Source organism: Mobula hypostoma, chromosome 18 (assembly GCF_963921235.1).
Source record: "Mobula hypostoma chromosome 18, sMobHyp1.1, whole genome shotgun sequence".
Lineage (NCBI taxonomy): Eukaryota > Metazoa > Chordata > Chondrichthyes > Myliobatiformes > Myliobatidae > Mobula > Mobula hypostoma.
The window spans coordinates 52,851,429-52,875,148 of record NC_086114.1 but is presented as its reverse complement, the minus strand read 5'-3'; the positions used below and the strand labels follow the sequence as shown (position 1 = coordinate 52,875,148).

Here is a 23,720-nt window from a genome sequence, read left to right as displayed (position 1 = left end):
CCTGGAATAGGATTATAAACAGACAAAAGGTAATTACTCAATAGAATGGTGAACCCCATCTCGATTACCAAATAAAATTTTAAAGCTTAATTTCATATATCAAGATATTATTCTTATCAACACTGTAATCTTAGTTATATTTCGGACATATTGTTCCTAATATCAAAGGGCATAATCAGATTACTGTATTATAAACCCAGCAAAATTACAATATTTTCCAAGCCTCTTTACATTTTTTTAAAATTAGTACATGATCTCTTTTTTTTAATTCTTTCTCCTACCATCTTACATTTACATTTTGGTCTAACAAAAATTTCATCAAAAATGTTGGGGACAGGTATGATGATCCAATGATAGCCACTAATCCTTTATCACTCATGCTTGTATTTCTACTTGGAAAGATAATTGGATTTTTAAAAATAATTTAAAAGACAACACATGAACTAGGGAACCTACTAATTCAACCAATACTTCCTGAAGGATCTCTTCCTGAATCAACTACATATTCCCTTCCATAAACTTGCTGAATTTCTCTGGCATTTTTTGTGTGCTGCTCAGGGAGTACTTTCTCTTGACATAGGGCAGAAATAATCAGCAATCCTGGATTACTGGCCAGCATTATGTGACATTAATTCCTCAGTCGTGACAGGAGTCAGACACAGTTTATGACCCCAAAAGTCTAATTAATCACTCATTTCTTTTACAAGCATTTCTAAAACTTTAGTTCCTCCTGACTGTTAGGAATGTTGAATGAGCATAGGTTATAAAGAGATAATAAATTTTTATAGTGTCCTGTTGTACTAGAGCATTTAAGTAAACTATAACCTACATTCTTCTAAATAAGCAACTTCCCAGTGACGTCTAATAATTTTAATAAATCTGCAAATAGTTGAAAACACAAAATGCCAAAAAAAATCATAATCTGAAAAAGAAGGAATATTCATCATGTGTCACAGATGTAAGCATGCTTTTTTTGTATAAAAAGTAACACAACAGAATGAAGCTGTAGGGAGATATGACTGAAACAAAGACACGGTAATTTGACTCTGCTGGTGCTCTCAACTCAGTAGTCTTGGAAAACTTGCCGTAAGGGACGAAACAAAATATGTGACCTTGTTAAGCAGATAAAGACCAACTTTGCATTTCTGTTCCTACATACAAGTAGTTCTGGAGGCAGGAATACAACATGGGATCTACTTGTTGAAAAGTTATTTAAAATTCAATCAGGTAACTAGAGGCTCCAAAGTAATGCTTTAATTAATGAAAACAAAATCAAACACAATATAATTCAGTAACTCTTAAAACTAGTCCCATTATTTCTCCTTCCTTGAAGCTGTCATTCAGTACTTCATTGGTGCAGCTCCTTTATGGGCTATGTATTTTTATCCAGCAAGCATTGAATCATTCCATTGATAAACAGCAAATATCATGCCTCTCCACAAACAGAAATTTTGACAAGTGCAGTAACTGCAGATGTAGTTGACATGGAAACTGCCTCAAAGAATCTATGCCTTTTGCAGATTGTTAGCTTGCCTCCTCAGCCAGTTGTCTTTGCACTCCTGCAATACAACAGGAGTGGTTCTCCTAATGCCTAAAGATATATTTACAGCCTTTTAGAGGATATTGCCAAACTGCCCAAACAATGACAACTCTTCTTAGTCAGTCCTGCAGTTTCAATCTTAAATTTCTTTTTCAGTTCTGAGCAGTGCAAGTTGTCTGCACGAAATCAATATAATTTGGGATAGCCATTGAGCACATGGAAGTGACAGAATAGACAGACCAGCTATCTGAATGGCATCTCAACAACCTTGCTCTCAAAGCCAGCATGGCCAAGGAATTGACTGTGGGCTGCAGAAAGGGGAAGTTGGGAGTACACATACCTGTCCTCATTTAAGGGTCTATGGTGGAAAGAGCAAGCAGCTTCAAGTCAACAACTCTGACAATCTAGCCTGGGCTTAAAGCACTGGTTCAATCACAAAGAAGGCACACCAGCAGCTTTACTTCATTAGGATTTTGAACAGATTTGGTTTCTCACTACAGACTTTTGCAAATTTCTACAGATGTACAGTGGAGAGCATTCTGATTTGTTTCATCACAACCTGGTATGAAACCTCCAATGCACAGGATTACAAGAGGCTGCAAAAGGTTGTGGTTTCAGCTACTTCCATCACAGGAACAACTCTCCTTGAAGATGTCCTTAATGGCAAGAGTCAGTGCCTTAAATAGGCGGCATTACCATTAGTGATCCTCACCATTCGGGAAATCCCTTCTTCATGATATTGTTATCAGGGAGGATGACCTACATTCAGCATTATAAGACCACATTCTTTCCCTCTGCCATTACATTTCTGAGCAGTCCATCAACATTACCTTGTTACACTATTATTTTTGTACCTTGTAGTAATTTCTATACCCTGTACTGTACTGCTGCTGCAAAAACAAATTTCACAACATATGTCAGTGATAAACCTGATTCAGATTCAGAGAGAATCTCCAAGTGTTTTTGAGCTCACAAAGCTCCTAGTAAACAACAGCAATGCCTATCACACTCGTGAGAACACTAGAGTCTATACCATTACCTCCAAATTTGGGTTTTGGTAAACAAATACCCAATTCCTTCTCCAATCATTATAATTTTTAACAAATTGGCATTGAGTGAACAAATACATCTTCAGTATTATATTTAATTTTTTTTGCAGAATAATTAGCTTATAATTGCTGCACAATGAATTGGTAGAGTCAAAAACAAATGATGAACGTTTAGTAAAACAATATGATATCAGATCTCCAAAATCTACATGAAGATGGAATCTAGCAGTTCGAAGGCTCAACCACCAATGTAAATGCCTTCCATCCTTTACATACTTCCTCACTAGTCCAAAATTATTTCAACCTGGGATTAAAGAAAATAAATTCTGAATGCATTTGCTTCAGGATTCAATGGTATTATGATTTCAACCCTTTGGACTTGAAATTCTGTTCACATTCCAAGAAAAGGTGCAAATTAAAGTTGTAGGTTGAGAAAGACAGCCAATTAGTGAGCTTCAAACTGGCTAATATCCATGGTTGGTGACAAAATGAAACCATTTCAGCTTCATGCTGACATTAAATTATGAAGTACAAGATTACTCTAGCCCAAAGGCACAAGGATCAGCAGAAATTATATGTGAATTATTCAGTATTGAAGATCCTCCTGTGCAGCACAAGAGCCAGAAAGAGATGCAGACTTATCTGAATAATTTGCATCAATCTAAAATACTGTAGAAAAGTCTTAAGCACATATCTATAGAAAGTGTGTCTTAGCTTTTGTCATTACTGTAATAATTTTAAGTATTGCACCGTACTGCTGTTGCAAAGGGAAAAAAATCATAACATATGTGAGTGACGATAAACCTGATTTGATATGGGTTTCTATCATAGACAGAGTGGGAAGGGGGCAGGGAGAAAGGAATCATGGGTGGAAAAAGGGGAAGAGGGAGGGAAGCACCAGAGAGACATTCTGTAATGATCAATAAACCAAATGTCTCAGGGCTGGGTGTGTCAGCTCCGCTCCACCTCCCTCCCCAGCACTCCATGTCTGCCACTCGAACCACACCCAACCTCACGATTCCCAACATCCTTTACAACTCGTTCTCCTCTCCACCTTGATAAATACAAATGTCTTAGGCACCCTAGCTTTATAAGCCTAAGAATTTTGCACAGTATTATATATTTATAGAGGCATACAGCATGGAAATAACCCCTCCACCCTCTGAGTCCTTGCTGCCCATCAACTACCGATTTACATCAACTTGAAATTAATCTATTTTATGTCCCCGCATTCTTATCCACTGCCCCCCCCCATTCCCCCAATATATGTATTAGAACAAATTTATAGTGGCCTATTAACCCACCAACCTACACATCTTTTTGAGATGTGGGAGTAACTACTAACTATTCTATTAATTACTCTTTTTCTGGACTATGATCACTGCACCTTTGGGAGTTCTACTTTTGAACTGTCTGTATGACCTGGTGGTTTTCCATTATCATGAGGGATTCATCAAAGTGGACCCTCGGGAATGAAGATAAGACCACAGGAGCCACTGCTGGAAAGGACTTTATCTGGATTAAAGTGGCGGGTCCTGGGCCCCAGGGCAAAAAACGAAGCAATGTTTAGCTGATTTAAGAGCCGAACCAGATTAAAAAGATCAAGCCATCAAGGCTGAGGGTGAGGGATGAACCGGTGTTCAGCTCACAACTCCGTGAGGCTTTACTCTTCTCAGCACTGAATGGACTCTGCAGCTGTGGCCTGAAACCATCAGCACTCAGCTCAGTGCTGGAGTGGCTCCGTGACTGTGGACTCACCTTCACAGACACTGCAGTTCATGTTCTGTGTGTTATTGGTTTACTTTTTTAAAAAACATTTGCACCATTTATTCTTTCTTTTTGCACATTGGGTGCCTGACAGTTTTTATTGTGTTTTTTTTAAAAATGGGTTCTATTGTATTTCCTTTTTTTCTCGCTGCCTGCAAGACAACGAATCTCAAAGTTGTATATTATATACCTAATTTGATAATAAATGTACTTTGAACCTGGGCATTCCATATGGTAGGCCAAACTTCAAATAACTCCCAAACTAGTTAGGTCTTAATATTACTAGTTAAATCAATGTTTAATATTACTCAAGCATTTAATAGAAAACCATTCCTCTTTTCTTTCAGATACACGTGGATCAGTAACAGAAATTTCAGTTTTCAAACTCTCAAACTTCACAGTGACTCACTACAATCAATATAAAACGATTTCCCTAGTTTATCTCACATTTTAGTGAACTCTGAAGATGGCTTTTCATTTCTAAATATGCTCGATGCAAAATTCAGACTGCCTTCCACCTGAAGTAGTGCTCGAGGACAATGCCTATACACCAAACCAATAACTGGGTTTCCCCTGCCATCCGAAGGTAGAGCATTCCTATGAAACGGTTCGTAAGCCGGAATGTCGTAAAGCGAAGAAGCAATTACCATTTATTTATATGGGAAAAATTTGTGAGTGTTCGCAGACCCAAAAATAACCTGCCAAATCATGCCAAATAACACATAAAACCTAAAATAACAGTAACACATAGTAAAAGCAGGAATGATATGATAAATACACAGCCTATATAAAGTAGAAATACTTTTCTACAATCATTGTCGCACTGTTCCCGTAGCGAAAATCTCACGCAAGCGCCGTCGGCAAAAATATGGCACAAGCGCTCTCGGCAGAAAATCTCACGCAAGCGCTGTTGGCAAAAACACTCTCTCCAGTAACCTTTAAATTATGAAACTGCCAAATCATACCAAATAACACGTAAAAATACACAGCCAATATAAAGTAGAAATAATGTATGTACAGTATAGTATCACTTATGGGAATCGGGAAGACACCGAGCACACTGATGATGGTGTGTTAGGCTGAGTCGTCGCAGGTTGGGGTGGTGCAGTGGCCCCCACCCTCCGGGCAGCGAACCGATACCGATCCGTGAAGTATGCAGGGGTACAGCAGCAGCCGGGAGGCACACAGCACATCTTTAAGAAAAAAGCTAAAACAAACAAGCTAATTAATTAGGTGCCGCCCGGCACGTAATAGTCGGCCCAGATCAGAGGCGATTGCCGATTGCGTCGCCTCTGATCTGGGCCGACATTTACGTGCCGGGTGGCACCTAATTAATTAGCTTGTTTATTTCGGCTTTTTTCTTAAAGATGTGCTGTGTGCCTCCTGGCTATCGCTGCGTTCTCCGCGGCAATGTATCTGTCCGCGGCCCGGGGGTTGGGGTGGTGGGACACTAGGGTGTCATCTTATCGTCGTCTGTTTCCATTAGGGCAGGTAACTCATCTTCTCCCATGACTGCCCGCCTCGATGTCAAAGGTCGAGGTTCATCGTCTGCTGTGGCTGATGTAGAAGGCTTGCTTGACTGCTTAGCCTTGCGCATTTTTCTATCATACAGTTCTTTGTAAGCACTCAAACCATCCTGCAGATATGCCCTAAACCAACGTACCTTTCACAATAAAGTCGTACTTAATCATTGCAGCGAAAACCTCACGTAGTTGCTTCACGGTCAGTTCCTGGACAACTTCACTTTCGCTACTGCATTCAGTTTTGATTGTTATCCTTTCCTCTTCCAGTTGCATCAGCTCTTCATCTATCAGTTCTAGGTCATGGGATGCCAAAAGCTCCTCAACATCATCTTCTTCAACTTCCACAAGCCAAACTCACTTTGTCCTTACTTTGTTCACCATTATCAAAACACTTAATTATGTCTAGTTTTACGCTAAGTGTAACACCCTTACGAGCTCTTTTAGGCTTTTCCGATACCTTAGAACTCATCTTGCAAACGGTTGCTCACAGGCACGTGTTTAAACAACGCCGGTGAGATTGTCGTTCCAAATCCGGGGGAGAGCGGCTGCTCGGGGCACGTGCTGATTTTTTTTTTCCGCGCGCTGCTTTTCCCACGCGCTGCCTTTTTTCGTAACAGTGAAAACACCTTCTGTTAGCAAAAACAGGTAACTAATGTAGGTCTTTCGTAACAGTGAGGTTTCGTAAAGCGAACATTCGAAAAGCTGGGGACACCTGTAATCCTGATGCCTCAGATAGGGCACTCAAAGAAACACTAATTCAATGTGTATCCTCCTATAATAGATGCCCTCAATGTCCTGCTTCTAAATACACCTGTGTGTACAAACTTTGCAGCTACAGTAAGTGTGCCCCATTAGGAATCAAGCATATATTTTGATAGCAGAAGATGGTCACAGTGTGGCCCAGTAATGTCTTTCCTGTGGGCAAAAAAAATTCTAAACTTATTTTCTTTCACAAAAATCTCAACTTTCTTCATGTTCAACATTAATTTATGAACATAGAATAATCTTTAAACTTTTAGCATAGATTTTAATTTAAGTAGCAAAGGATGCATAATTCATATTCATCAAAAATAGGAGAAAATAATTCACTATTCATTGATGGAACTGAAAGTGAACATCAATTTGGCTACAACTACATTTTTTCTCCCAACTGTGCTCATTAATTAAAACTTCAGTATATAAAACATAAAACAGTATACGAATAAGTCCACTGGCCCATGACGTCTGTGCTGAGTATGCTGCCAAAATAAACTAATCCCATCTGCCTGCACATGATCCATATCTCTCAAATCCCTGCTCATTAATGTGCCTACCTAAAAGCCTCTTGAATGCCACTAGCATATCTGCTTCCATTAACAACCCTGCTAGTGCATTCCAGGCACCTACCACTCTGTAAAAATACTTACTCTGCACATTCCCTTTACACTTTCTCTTCTCTCCTTATGCCCAACAGTATCCAACATACACAGGTCCTCATTGAGGGATCAGCAGTGGAAAGGGTGAGCAGACCCAAGTTCCTGGGAGTCAGCATCTCTGAACATCTATCCTTGGTCCAACATATTGATGCAATTACAAAGATGGCATGCCAATGGCTTTATTTCATTTGAAGTTTGAGATTTGGTATGTCCCAAAGACTTATAAAAGGTACTGTGGAGAGGATTCTGGCTGGTTGAATCACAGCCTGATACAGAGGCTCCATTGCACAAGATAAGCCAGTTCTATCACTGGCACTAGCTCCCTATCATCGAGAACATCTTCATAAAGCAGAATCCATCTTTAAGGACTCCCATCACTCAGGGCATGCTCTCTTCTTATTACTAGCATAACTACTTCTACCCAGCATCTTGTTAGCAAATATATAGTCTCTGGAGAACAAGGCTGAGGACCTTAGAGCAAGATAGCTATCTCGAAGGGAATGAGGAATTGCTGCGCTCTCCTTTTCATGGAGACGTGGCTCAACTCAGTCAAGCCAGATTCACGGTCAGACTCCAGGGCATTTCGATCCACTGGATGGGCGGGACTGCTGATTCAGCCCAATTTTGCCCAAGAGGGTAAAATGTGATAAACTCTTTGTGGTACTTGATTGCACTCTTGTTCTCCCGACCTGGAATATTTAATGATTAAATGCTGTCTGTTCTTCTTTGTGGGAATGGGACCTGGTCTCAGAGTTTCATAACCTGCCGCTGTTGCTCGGCACGCCAAAGGCTCGGCCTGAGAGTCTGGCTTGGATTTGGAAGCCCAGGATTTCAGGGCTCTGGAGGTGGGTGGATCGAGGACAGGAGACCTGTGTGTCGTTTGGAGTCAGAATATCTGTGGTTGTGTATCCAGATTTTTGGGTACAGAGCGTGAAAAAAGGAAAAAAAAGCGATGTAACAGACTTTTAATACTGTAAACCAGCGAGTAATTTGTTATGTCTCCCTGCGAAAACGGAGACACCTCTTTCTCCCTCATTAGGGAGAGAGAGAACCCGTGGTATGTCCAATATCAGGTGAAACGCCAAATTTTGGGGGTAACTGCAAGTCTGTGTCTTTACTGTTGCTTTGTTCACACTTGAGTGATCTGTGGCAGGTGCCGATGCTTTTCTTTTGCCGCTGGGGGGACAGGGGATTGTTGCTTGCTGCCACTTATGCACGGGAGGGGAGAGCTAAGGGGGGGGAGGGTCTTTGGGGTTCTAACATTTGACTGTCATTCACTCTTTGGGAACTCCTCTGCTTTTGTGGATGGTTGTGAAGAAAAAGCATTTCAGGATGTATATTTTATTCATCTCTCTGACATTAACTTGTACTTTTGAACCTTTGAATACTTACTGTTCCATTCCTAGACTACATTTTGCGAAACCTGATCATCGGACTGTCCTCCTCCGCCTCCTACTTGTGTACAGGCAGAGGCTAAAGAGCAAGTCTCCAGAGGAAAGGACAACAAAATGGTGGTCCCGGGAGGCACAGGAAGGGCTATGGGATTGCTTCAAGTTAGTGGATCAGACCGTGTTCAGGACTCAAGAGAATCTGAACGAATATGCCACGGTTGTCACAGACTTTATAAAGTCACTCCTGGATGAGTGTGTCCCCAGAAAATCATTTAGAATCTTCCCCAACAAGAAGCCTTGGATGAACCAAGAGATCCACAAACTGCTGAGTAGCATTCAGGTCTGCCATACAAGTAAAATACAAGATATTCAAGTTCAACCTTTTGAAAGCCATCTCACATGCAAAGTGACAATTCTGGATCAAACTGGAATCATAGAAGGATGTTTGACTGCCATGGCAGGGCTCGAATGCTATCACCTCCTACAAAGTAAAACTAAGCAATATACGTGACCAAATTACCTCAATGCCTTTTATGCTTGCTCTGAAGGACAAAACTTAGAGGCACCTTCACAACCTCCCACACCCTGACGACCTTGTGATTTTATTCTCCAAGGCTGATGTGAGAGCATCCTTTAGGACAGTGAACCCAGGAAAAACAGTTTGCCCAAAGGGTGTACCTGACTGAGTATAACTACGATCCAATAGAACCTACTCCACTGTGATGAAGAGTTTTGAGAGGTTAGTAATGGATGAGGTCAACTCTGCCCGAGGAGTGACTTGGATCCACTCCAATTTGCTTACCATCACAACAGGTCAAGAGCAGATGCCATTTCATTGGCTCTTCATTCAACCCTGAAATGTCTGGACAGTGATGCTGCATACATCAGGATGCTCTTCATTGACTACTACTCAGCATTCAATACTGTCATCTCCAAACAAATCAATAATCTCCAAGACTTAGGCCTCAATACCTCTTGTGCAACCGTATCCTTGATTTCCTCACTTGCAAAACCCAATCAATTTGAATTGGCAACAACATTTTCCCCACATTCACCATCGGTACAGATGCACAAGAAAGTTGTGTGCTTAGCCCCCTGCTCTACTCACTTTATACTTAGGACTGTGAGGTTAAGGACTGTGAGGTTAAGCACAACTGATAAAAACACTGCCATTGGCCGAATCAAAGATAATGACTAATCAACATATGGGTGAAAGATTGGACATTTGGCTGAGTAGTGCCACAACAACAATAACATCTCACTCAATGTCAACAAGACTAAGGAGCTGATTATTGACTTCCAGAGGAGGAAACCAGAGGTCTATAAGCCAGTCCTCATAGGGGGATCAGAGGTGGAGAGGGTCAGCAACTGCAAATTCCTTGGTGCTATCATTTCACAGGGAATTTATCCTGGGTCCAGCATGCAGGTGCCATTATAAAGAAAGCATGGCTGTGCCTCTACTTTCTTAGAAGTTTGTGAAGATTTTACATGTCATCTAAAACTTTGACCAACTTCTATAGATGTGCAGTGGAGCATATATTGACTGGTTATATTGCGGCCTGGTACGGAAAGACCAATGCCCTTGAACAGGAAAGCCTACAAAAAAAAAAGTGGATACAGCCCAGTCCATCATGGATAAACCCTACCCACCAATGAGCACTGTCACAGGAAAGCAGCATCCACCATCTAAGCCATGCTCTCTTCTCGCTGCTGTCATCAAGTAGGTACAGCAGCCTCAGGACCCACACCACCAGGTTCAGGAACAGTTACTATTGCTCAACCATCAGTCTCTTGAGCCAGAGGGGATAACTTTACTCAACTTTACAAACCTCATCATTGAGCCATTCCCACAACCTATGCACTCACTTTCAAGGACTTTACATCTAATGTTCTTGACGTGTATTGCTTATTTATTATTATATCCTTTTTCCCTTTCTTTTTGTATTTGCAGTTTGTTGACTTTGCATATTGGTTGTTTGTGTGCCCTGCTGGGTGGGGTTTTTCACTGTTTCCATTGTTTCTTGCATTTGCTGTACATGCCCACAAGAAAATGAATCTCAGGGTTGTTTATGGCGACAGATATGTATTTTGAAAATAAATTTATTCTGAACTTTATATTGGCTGTTGAAGGCAGGTCATAAGAACAGTAGCAGTCTGATCATTTGGGTTTGACAAGTTTACTTTTCTGCATGTTGAAGATTAATTGACTCAGAAGAACAAGCTAGCATCTTGAGATTAAAAGGCTGGAATAATTTCTACAAAAAATCCAATTCCATAGCAATGCATTTTTCCCCCACACATGTCTAGCATTCACAAATGACAATATGGATTTCACTTATGATCCAATTTTTCAGGAGCTGTTTCTGCTATAATTGCTATTTAATGCAAGTTTTACTGCTACTGCAATTTAAAATATTTTTAATTTAACACAAATCTTACATTTTTGCCTCACATTAATCACATGGCTCCTTCAAAGTGAATGCTTAATTTTCCATTATTCCCTCATGTATGGGTTCACTACAATAATTTTGGAGCAAAATCTTGGGCCACGGTAGCGTGGTGGTTAGCGCAACACTATTACGGCTCAAAGCTGGTGTCCTCTGTAAGGAGTTTCTCTCTGTATGTCCTCTCCGTGGAATGTGTGGGTTTCCCCAGGGTGTTCCGGTTTCCTCCCACAGTCCAAAGATGTACTGGGTTAATTGGTCATTATAAATTGTCGTGTGATTGGGTTAGAGTTAAATCAGGGTTGACAGGGGTTTCTGAGTGGTGTACTTTGAATGGCTAGAAGGGCCTATTCCGCCCTGTATCTCTAAATAAATAAAGATTTCCTTACATATGCTGAATTAAGCCGATGGACTTGATTTCTGAAGATTTCCAGCCTTGATCACTATCCAGCAATCACTAGGAAAACTGTACATCATTAAAATTCCTTCTGTTGGAAAAATCCACAAGTGAATACTTCAAACTCCTACAGGCTAAGCAAATAAATGATCGAAGTTAAATAAGGGATGTTTGTACCAGTGAGTTGAGAATTACAAAATAGGATTACAGAACAGTGACAAATGCAGAAGAGGAATTTTTTCCCCTTTCTTCTACTAAATGTATTGATTATTTGCTCTGTTAGTCCCATAGGTACCATCCTGTCCCTAACCAAAGTATTCTTTAAGAATAAGTTATAGTAATTGTTAGTAGATAATTCAACAGTAGGGCCAATAATTTTCTCATCTATGCCCATCTATGAAGCCTGGCCAATTTCCCTGACAAAGGAGCAGAGCAGAGAGACGATTATTTCAGTCAATCCACAAAGGTGAAACTTAGAACTTTCCTGGTCTGTACAATTCATTTATTTACTGCATTAACCAGTGAAGCCACTTGGGAGAGGATGGCAGAGACTTTTAACAAACAAAAATCACTTCAGAATGAATCACCACCACCTTCTAAATTATATCCTATTTAATTATGCCAAAAATATCATACTGCTAGCCTTTCATTAATTTACCATGTATATCTTGGTGCCATAAGAGTATCACATTTATGTGGTAACAAATTGCATTTCATATTCTCACACTTTTGTTACTGTGTGGATAATGCCTTTTTGGAACCACTTCTATATAAACACTAAGTAAACAGTTAAAAATTAAACTTTCAACCCACAGACTTCCTGTATGCTGCTAGGAAGAAGATTTGATGTTAACTGCAAACTTCTCACTGAATAAATGACTACCGATTTTTTTGATATTCAGTGACTAAATCGAAAGGTATGCAACTTGTTATTGGTGTCAGCACTGCTTGGTTATAACACAAATTCAAAGTTTTGCGTTTTGGTTGACTTCCCTACAATGACAAAACGTTAACTGTGGATTTATGAGAACACGATTTTCCTGTGATCCTTGCCACAATCTCCCCTTCAATCAACAATGTCAAAACACATTATATGATCGACTATTCAAATTGCTGATTACTTGAAAAATAATTGCAACACCATCCTTCGTAGAAAAAACTTGATCACATCAATTACATAGACATTACAGACAAGAAAGTTCGCCAATGCCTACACTTCCTCAGAGGCTAATGAAATCTGGCATGCCCTTGTCAACCCTCACCTATTTTATATTTGAATGCGTAACAGCTTGGTATGATAACTGCTCTGCATGTGATCGCAAGGAACTACAGAGAGGTGTGAACACAGCTCAGCACATCACAGTTCGCTGCCTCAGTAAAACAACCTGCACAATCAGAGACTGTTCACCTCAGACATTCTCTCTGCTCCCCTCTTCCATCAGGCAGAGCCTACAAATGCCTGAGAACACGTACCAGTAGTCTCAAGGACAAATTTTACTCTGCTGTTATAAGACTATTGTTCCCTAGTACAATAAGATGGTCTCTTGACCTCACAATCTACCTCATTCTGATTTTGTACTTATTATTTACCTGCACTGCACTTTCTCTGTAGCTGTTACTTTATCCTGCATTGTTACTGTTCTTAAAGAGATCAACTTTATTTATCACACGATCAAAACATACAGCAATGTGCATAATTTGCTTCTTTCACTAGGCCATCAGATTTATCAATACACATGAATCTGATTGTATATCTGACTGTACATATATGTATACAATTACAAACAAGAGAAAATCTGCAGATGCTGGAAATCAGAGCAACACACACATGCTGGAGGAACTCAGCAGGCCAGGCAGCATCTATGGAAAAACATTGAATGTACTTTTTGCCATCAATGCTGCCTGGCTTGCTGAGTTCCTCCAGCATTTTGTTGTGTGTTGCATGTATACAGTTTTCGTGTTTGGGCACTATCCTCCTACATTTCCCCTCATTATTGCTTGTACATTGCAATGGAGATGGAACATAAAGATTTTTACTCCCTTGGATGCAAAAATAAAATAAATAGAAATACAAATCAAATCAGTGAGGATTGTACTGAGCATCCTGCATGTGTTGCCACAATTTCGGCACCAAAATAGCATGCCCACAACTTACTAACCCTAGGTGTACAGCTTTGGAATGTGGGAGGAAACCAGAGCACGTGGACGAAATTCACAGTCATGGGGAGAATGTACAATCTCCTCACAGTGGCAGAAATTGAACCCTGATCTTACGGCTGGTGCTGTAACAGTGTTATGCTAACCGCTTCACTACTGCACTACTCTTTCCCTACCCTTTTTTAACCTCAATATAATCTGAACTCTACAAATAGTATGTAAGGCAAGCTTTTCACTGTATCTTAGTACAGATGACAATAATAAACCAATTCCAAAAAAACTTCAAGTTGTCTTCAAGCTTTTTCAAAACTATTGGAGTGATCTGAAGGGTCACTGCTGTATTCTAAGGAAATACAACAGACAATTTGCTCACAGTAGGGTTCCACGACTGGAATTGGAATGTCCAATTTAATGTTTCAGGGAACACCAAGAAAATACCCCTCACGTTTCTTAAATAGAACCATGGGCTTGTTTACATTTACTTGAAAGAAGATCTCAAAAATGCCTTTTATCACCTCACGTTTCAACTGAAATGTTGCACTCTTGTCAGTATAGCACTGGAATTGCAGCTATGTTTATGTGCCTTGTATGCATAGCTAATTAACTGAGGACAAAGCAATTCAATGACTGGCATGTACTAGCAGTTTGAAGACATGAGGTGCATATTCTTTCTTGCTGAACTGCAGAAAGAATCCTAACATCCAACTTGGATTATAGCTCTCAATCCTCTCAGTGCTGTAGTACAAGGATGTGAACAATGAGGCAAACTAGTACGGGGGGGGGGGGGGCAGGGGCGCAAAATAGGAAGAAAGTGTGAGGATAAAAAAACAGACCTGATCAATAGTTCCTGAAAGTGCCAAGTGGATATCAGGTACTAAAAAAGATTTTGTTTTACTATGACTAAATCACAGCTCAACTGTCTGGGCATGACTAATTAACACTAAAACATGGAAGCAAAAGCGAAAATTATTTTTATTGCCTGTGCTTAATCTCCTAATGTTCTTGAATTAACTAGTCAAAAATAGAGAAATAATGGGTAGATAGGACTTTACATGGCATGATTACAATTAGAACAAAGCACAGCTAAAGTTAATATTTGCAAAATTGGAACCAAGTTAACCATAGTTCTTCAGCCACTAGGACAATAGCCACTGTGATTTAAAAAAAAGAGATAGGAACAAAGATTCTTGGTTAAATAAACTGTATACACTCTAGTTCTCAGTTCTACTATGAATCCACATTAGATGTTTGAATATCAACCAAACTTTAAAATGTTCTCAGCAAGGACTGCAAATAGACATACATTGTCAGTTCTGACCAAGAATCCCTCTTTCCACAAAATCTGACAGAATTATTGAGAATTCCCATTTTTCATTTCATTATCTGCAGCCTTTTGCTTTATGGTTCCTTAAGGTTGATATAGCCGACAGTGGTAGTGGGAATAAGCTCCCACTACCTTTTAAGTGCTCCCAATGGCGTGCGTCTCAAATAGCCTCTGACAACCAACTGCAGCTCGTGTGATTTAGCTACTAAGCCCGGTGGAACCATTTCTACTGACCGGAGAAGGTACAAAGGTGGATTACTGGCTCCTTAAAATCAGTCACTTTGGGCAGCTAGGCTCATTAGCCATGGGTTGGCAGCTTTTCCAGGAGTAGGAAAACTGGTTTTAAACCTCTCGTAAAATTGGAGCTACACCCACTCATGGGGAAGGTTTTAAGAGTAAACCCTGAGGAAAAATGTGGAGCTGGAGTTCCTAATACGGTCCTACATTGAGCTCAATGCTAACTAACAACTCCTGTGACGCGGCTGGTGGTAAAGTGTATCAGTCTCTGTCATTCCTTTGGATTCATCAGCTGTGTGGTGAGGGGGAGCCTGCTACATGGGCAACAGCTTGCTCATCACATTAGACTGCCCTGGCTTATGTCTCAACTGAGACGCAACATCTGTGATCGGCCCCAACCAACAGAGGGCCTCAAGTTTGCTTTATATGGGTGATAAGGCTTTGTATTTAACTCCCGTCAGCCAATGTGTGATGATTTTCTCTCTTAATTTGAAAATGTAAATCTAACAGAACGTTACTGGTGTTCAGAGTTATATTATTTCCTTACAGAATGCCATGCATGTACAAACTTTCAAGCACCCCATGCAAAAATATTTTGCTAGTACACTGCGATGGCTGTATTTTGAAAATAGCAGTTCAAATTCCTGTCAATTAAACTGTACTAATGGCATAGGCTTTTCTTATATCTTTTTATATCCAGTGAAAAATAGAATCATTAGTGTAAACAATAGGATAAAATAATAAAATAAACTATCAAACTCTTAAGTGAAAACCATTAAGTGTAACAAATTCCATCCTTACATAGAAAAATGTGACAAATTAGAATTCTCGGGTTTTACCAATACATATACACAATACATATATCTATGCACTATGACAGAATTAAACTTCTTCCCTTGTCTGATTAAGGCAGGCAATATGAAAATATATTTTTTAAAAAACTAAAGCAAATACTCTGGAAGCTTAAGAAATCAATCATGGAGTCAACAAGGTAAAGTAAAAGAGGCAGCCATGAAACTGACAGACAGGCACTCTGAAACTTGCTCACCACAGAAAGATATCCCCGATCTTCCACAGAAAAACAAGATTTAAGCAAGAGGCCTAAGAAGAGAGACAGACAGACTTAGACACACATACACACACATCGGGGTTGTGACCCGAGCCGAGAGCAAGGCCCATTGTTTGCCGTTGTGTAGCCGCAGCCTCATCAATCTGACTCGGGGCCTCCTAACACCACTGACACACCAACTCACACTTACTGTCTTCCTCACCAAATCACGCACGCGACCACAAAACACACTCGTTTACAAGTTACCATTTACATCCCGTTTCCCGACCGTGGCAGCAGTGGGTCACGTGGCTCCATCCGAACCAGCATTCCAAGCTGCGTTCCAGCGCCGAACGGCCGGCCGCGCACGCACGCACACGCGCGCGCTCTGGCCACCAGGGCGGCGGTTACCCGCCCCGAGACCGTGCTCGCGCGGCTGAGCGGCGGTTTGACGTCAGAAGGCCGGAGGCCACGCAGGCGCGGGGCGAAAGGGAGAGCGCGCCTGGCGGCCCTGCGCGTAATAGCTAGCGAGGTTCTTCCGTCGGTAGAAAGAAATTTGCGGGTATATATTTATGGATCGTCTAATAAATTGCGCTTAGATGTTTTTAACCGTCATATATTGTACTCTGTCACTGAGCCGTGACTGCTGGTGGTGTGAGGCGGCGGTTTTTTTTCCCCTTCATTAACAATGTGGTTAAAAAAACCCCAAGGCGCTTTGGGGAGTTGTTATCGGATGCAAACCTGTTATCATCGCGCTAATGGCGGAAAGTTGTACGTTGCTGGATGGTGATGCCATCAGTTGATATGACACAGAAACAGGCCTTTCGGTCCACCATGTCTATGTTGTCACACTATACTCTTAAAAATCAGGACATTGAGTTTAAGTAAAGCGACACCCATGTTACGGAAATTCGCTGTTATACAGTTTACAAATCATTACCAAAAAAAACTGGAACACGAAATAAAAATCCTCTCCTCCGAAACTTACGTGAAAAGAACATCTTCAACTCTCCATTTCTTGACGCGTGGGCAGATAGCGCAGTATCGCGTAGTGGAAAATCGTGCAACCGGCCTTTTCTAGGAATGCAACCTTCCATACAACCGGGGTCACCTGTGCATCATCCACTTATCTATACTTCACCCAACATGTCGTGACTTTTTGGTGTACTGTTGCTTTAAAGCACCTGTGTATCTCCCTTGCATCTGTTGTCTGTCTTCATTCTTAACACTTTTTACATCGAGTATCATTTCCAATGAGTCTACATGTCCATGAGCCTAAGTACTCTTAAATTACTATATGCAGTATACCATCGCTACCAGTTTAGGGAGTCTCCTATTTACACTCTATTTTGTGGGCTCTGAGATGGTTAATGAGGTAATGTAGGAACTGGAGCTCTTTCCAGAGATAGTACAAGAAGTTGCTGAAGTGCAGGTGTATAGTTTGCAAGGTGATGTTTACTTACTGATGGTCATGTAGGGCTTCTTGTGCTCCTCATGCTTTGAGCATATCTTTGAATCTCTTGTCTGCTTTTAGTCTGGTGACCAGCATCTGAATAGTATAGTCACCCAAATGTAGTCAATTGAATATAACTAGAACCTCAATGTCATAAGACCATAAGACAAAGGAGCAGAAGTAGGCCATTCAGCCCATCGAGTCTGCTCCGCCATTTTATCATGAGCTGATCCATTTTATCCTATTTAGTCCCACTGCCCCGCCTTCTCACCATAACCTTTGATGCTCTGGCTACTCAGATACCTATCAATCTCTGCCTTAAATACACCCAATGACTTGGCCTCCACTGCTGCCAGTGGCAACAAATTCCATAGATTCACCACTCTCTGACTAAAAAAAATTCTTTGGATTTCTGTTCTGAATGGGTGCCCTTCAATCCTTAAGTCATGCCCTCTCGTACTAGACTCCCCCATCATGGGAAACAACTTTGCCACATCCACTCTGTCCATGCCTTTTAACATTCGAAATGTTTCTATGAGGTCTCCCCTCATTCTTCTAAACTCCAAGGAATACAGTCCAAGAGCGGACAAATGTTCCTCATATGTTAACCCTCTCATTCCCGGAATCATTCTAGTGAATCTTCTCTGTACCCTGTCCAACGTCAGCACATCCCTTCTTAAATAAGGAGACCAAAACTGCCCACAGTACTCCAAGTGAGGTGTCACCAGCGCCTTATAGAGCCTCAACATCACATCCCTGCTCCTATACTCTATTCCTCTAGAAATGAATGCCAACATTGCATTCGCCTTCTTCACTACCGACTCAACCTGGAGGTTAACTTTAAGGAAATCCTGTACGAGGACTCCCAAGTCCCGTTGCATCTCAGAACTTTGAATTCTTTCCCCATTTAAATAATAGTCTGCCCGTTTATTTTTTCTGCCAAAGTGCATAACCATACACTTTCCAACATTGTACTTCATCTGCCACTTCTCTGCCCATTCTTCCAACCTATCCAAGTCTCTCTGCAGACTCTCCGTTTCCTCAGCACTACCGGCCCCTCCACCTATCTTTGTATCGTCAGCAAACTTAGCCACAAAGCCATCTATTCCATAATCCAAATCATTGATGTACAATGTAAAAAGAAGCGGCCCCAACACTGATCCCTGTGGAACACCACTGGTAACCAGCAGCCAACCAGAATAGGATCCCTTTATTCCCACTCTCTGTTTCCTGCCAATCAGCCAACGCTCTATCCACGTATGTAACTTTCCTGTAATTCCATGGGCTCTTATCTTGTTAAGCAGCCTCACGTGTGGCACCTTGTCAAAGGCCTTCTGAAAATCCAAATATACAACATCCACTGCATCTACCTTGTCTAGCCTACTGTTAATTTCCTCAAAAAATTGTAATAGGTTTGTCAGGCAGGATTTTCCTTTAAGGAATCCATGCTGAGTTCTGCCTATCTTGTCATATGCCTCCAGGTACTCTGTAACCTCATCCTTGACAATCGACTCCAACAACTTCCCAACCACCAACGTCAAACTAACAGGTCTATAATTTCCTTTTTGCTTCCTTGCCCCCTTCTTAAATAGCGGAGTGACATTTGCAATCTTCCAGTCTTCCGGAACCATGCCAGAATCTATCGACTTTTGAAAGATCATCGCTAATGCCTCCGCAATCTCCACAGCTACTTCCTTCAGAACACGAGGGTGCATTCCATCTGGTCCAGGAGATTTATCGACCTTTAGCCTATTCAGCTTCCTGAGTACTTTCTCTGTCGTAATTGTGACTGCGCACGCTTCTCTTCCCTGCCACCCTTGAGTGTCCGGTATCCTGCTGTCTTCCTCAGTGAAGACTGATGCAAAATACTCGTTCAGTTCCTCTGCCATCTCCTCATCTCCCATTACAATTTCTCCAGTATCATTTTCTATCGGTCCTATATCTACTCTCACCTGTCTTTTAATCTTTATATACTTGAAAAAGCTTTTTAGTATCCTCTTTGATATTATTTGCTAGTTTCCTTTCATAGTTAATCTTTTCTCTCAATGACCTTATTGGTTTCCTTTTGTAAGGTTTTAAAGACTTCCCAATCCTCTGTCTTCCCACTAATTTTTGCTTCCTTGTATGCCCTCTCCTTAGCTTTAACTTTGGCTTTGACTTCTCTTGTCAACCACGGTTGCATCCTTTTTCCACTCGAAAATTTCTTCTTTTTTGGAATATACCTGTCTTGCACATTCCTCATTTCTCGCATAAACTCCAGCCACTGCTGCTCTGCCGTCTTTCCCGCCAGTGTCTCTTTCCAGTCAACTTCGGCCAGTTCCTCTTCCATGCCACTGTAGTTTCCTTTACTCCACTGAAACACCGACACATCAGATTTCGGCTTCTCTTTTTCTAATTTCACAGTGAACTCAATCATGTTATGATCACTGCCTCCTAAGGGTTCCTTCACCTCAATCTCTCCAATCACCTCCGGTTCATTACACAATACCCAATCCAGTACAGCCGATCCCCTGGTGGGCTCAACAGCAAGCTGTTCTAAAAAGCCATCTCACAGACATAGTCATAGTCATAGTCATACTTTATTGATCCCAGGGGAGATTGGTTTTTGTTACAGTTGCACCATAAATAACTAAACAGTAATAAAACCATAAATAGTTAAATAGTAATATGTAAATTATGCCAGGAAATAAGTCCAGGACCAGCCTATTGGCTCAGGGTGTCTGACCCTCCAAGGGAGGAGTTGTAAAGTTTGATGGCCACAGGTAGGAATGACCTCCTATGACACTCTGTGTTGCATCTCGGTGGAATGAGTCTCTGGCTGAATGTACTCCTGTGCCCAACCATTACATTACGTAGTGGATGGGAGACATTGTCCAAGATGGCATGCAACTTGGACAGCATCCTCTCTTCAGAATGCTGGAGTTATCCTGGGAAAGGACATCGGTTTTCTTAGCCTTTTATTAAACTTGGTGTATATTGCAGAGGCCTTTTATAGGCAGTAGAACTCTCAGAATCACACAAAGCATGCTTAATGTCCATAGAATGGGCTCATTTGCTCCATGATCCAGTCCGATGGGAAGTTGGTAGAAGGCATATTGCAACACTTTAGTGCCAAGAATTGAGAAAATTGTTGGAGCAATAGCACAGCATTGTTAACATTAGGCTTCACTGAGAAAGGTCAGTTGTAAAACTATAGTATCACAGCCCAACAATTTTCTCAGTCATAAGAAGTAATTGGAAATGGTTCGATGTATAGTAACAATACTCCAGAACAAGCATTACCAAAGTCTCAACTGAACTGCAGTATGTAGATGCTGCTTATGTTTGTTCATGGTTAAGGTCCATCTCCAAGACATCATTGATATATTTACTGATGTGTGGATAGGATGAGCCTCAAGCTCAACATCTGCTAGACCAAGCTCCTCAGCCAATCTCCCTCATTGCATAAGACTACCCTCAATAATAAGGGTTTACAAATTGACTGAAAAAGATGTACCACCTTTCATATCTTAGCAAAGGCAGATATTGATAATGAAATTCTCCCTGTCTTCAATGCACCATCTTTGTTAATTCAGGACAAGAGTATTTGAAGACTGAGGCCTCAGACTTGGCAGAAAGTACATGGCCTATTGGGTAGCAGTGGTCTCTGCCTTGTATACCTTTCATAAAAGCTGGACAACATGCTGCAGGCATCTCAAGGCACTGGAAAAAAGTTACCTGTACCATTTATACTTTTTCAATCTTTAGTTCACTTTCATGTTTGTCATTTGTAACATTGTAAGTTTGAAAATTGTAGTCTGCATTTTCAAATTTGAGTAATTAATGTATGATTACTACATCTGCACTAAACCAAGGGGATTTCCACAGTATAGCATGTAGTCTGAAAATCCCATCACCACAGTTTCCTGTTTTCTATCCCTTAATCACTTAGGTGCATCCATCCTGCCATTGTTTCTGTTACTCCATGGGCTATAGTTTTGAAAATGTCTTGTATGTTATATTCCAAATAAACCTATAGTTGCCCCACCTTCATCTATTTAATGCTAGTTTTTAAAGCAAACTCCCTCGTATTAGTCAAAAACAATTAGGCCGTTACCAAGAATGTACTGGCTTGTCAAATGGTGTTCAATTTTTCCCTAAAATCTAAATGTTCTAAAATTTCCCCTCAGCATAATATGTTTGTAATTCTGGAACACTTCACAGAACTCATCACAAATGTCCATGATATTGGCAGTTATATATTGGCATATCTTGAGGCAGCAAGTAGGGGAAAGAGGGTATTTTCCAAATGATAGCATATAGCCAGTTGGGTACTACAGGTATCAATGCTGTGACTACAGCTGTTTTCAATATACATGATTTGGAGGAAGAAAACAAATGTACCATAACTAGAGGTACAGGTAACACAAAAGTAGTTGAGAAGCCAAGCGGTGAAGGTGATACAAGCAATCTGCAGAAAGACATTGCCAGACGGAGATAAGGAAGAATTTCATCTGTGGTGGTAAGCACTTTCTTATTCTGAGTACATTTGAGTACATATCTTTCTATACCGTGAGCTCACTATTGCCTTGCACAGTTGACTTCCCAATGATGTTTTTCAACCTCCTCGAAATAAGGGTCGAACTTCCTGTAGCCTCTGTTATCTGCTGCATTTGCTAAATTTTGTGTTTCACGCAGAAAGCGATGGTTTGCAACTCTTTGGATACATTTAAGGCTAAGGTAGATAAGATTTGTTATCAGTAATAGAATCATGTATTATGGACAAAGGTTAAGATTTCTAATTAGTAAGGGAATAATGCGTAAAGGGGAAAGAGCAGGAAAACATACTTGACTATCAGATCAGCCATGACTTTTCTAAAATGGCAGAATAAGCTCGAGGGACTGAATGGCCTTCTCCTTTTACAACTTCTTATGGTCTTATGTGCTTCCAGAGTTAGTTTGGAATTAGTTCCAACTTTTTATACCAACTTTATCATTTTGTTTACTACTTTCCAAATCTGCTAGACTTTGCCCTTTGTTGCAATTTATCCAGGTTAATGTGGGTTTTTAAATAAATTGGAGACATAGATATAAGCTCAGGTAGCCTTTGTTTTCCTCTTAGGAGGACATAAATCACTTATCAGAGATTTTAAGAAAACTAAGAACTACTGAGAGAAACTAAAGAAAATCCATATTAATATGGAAATGATGCAAATCAGAAAAAATATGAGATTGAAGACCTCTATGTCTTCAAGATCTGTATTGTTACTGGGTGGCAGCGACTCCACTCTTGTTAATGTATCTGAGACATGGTTTACTTACAGCAGCAACCTCAAGAGATACCACTGATACAAATCTTTTTGTATCCTCTTTTATATTATTGGCTGGCTTACCTTCATATTTCAGCTCTTCTCTCTTTATGTTTTTTTTTAAGTTGCTTTATGTTAATTTTTAAAACCTTTCCAGTCCTCTACAACACACACAAAATGCTGGAAGACTCAGCAGGTCAGAGCGTAGGTGTTCAGTGAAACATGCTCCCGGTGTGGCCTTCTATATATTGGTGAGACCCGATGCAGACTGGGAGACCGTTTCGCTGAACACCTACGCTCTGTCCACCAGAGAAAGCAGGATCTCCCAGTGGCCACACATTTTAATTCCACGTCCTGTTCCCATTCTGATATGTCTATCCACGGCCTCCTCTACTGTCAAGATGAAACCACACTCAGGTTGGAGGAACAACACCTTATATTCCATCTGGCTAGCCTCCAACCTGATGGCATGAACATTGACTTCTCCAACTTCCATTAATGCCCCTCCTCCTGTTCTTACCCCATCTCTTATTTATTTATTTGTTTGTTTGTTTGTTTATTTATTTATTATTTTTTCCTATTTTTCTCTCTCCGTTTTTTCTCTTTGTCCCTCTCACAATAACTCCTTGCCTGCTCTCCATCTTCCTCTGGTGCTCTCCTCCCCCTTTCTTTCTCCCTAGGCCTCCC

At 40.8% G+C, this 23,720-nt stretch overlaps 1 protein-coding gene across 3 annotated transcripts in view; it reads right to left on the bottom strand.

Moving 5' to 3' along the window:
• znf592 (zinc finger protein 592) overlaps positions 1–16,658 on the bottom strand; it is a 221,210-nt gene extending 204,552 nt beyond the window's left edge. For 2 of the 3 annotated variants that reach the window (XM_063070873.1, XM_063070876.1), the window contains exon 1: positions 16,560–16,658. The gene's annotated coding sequence lies outside the window, so the exon portion shown is untranslated. Of the gene's footprint in view, positions 1–6,019; positions 6,703–16,559 lie in introns of those variants that run through there. The other variant, XM_063070875.1, reaches the window with a different exon arrangement.
• Positions 16,659–23,720: the final 7,062 nt, after the last annotated feature.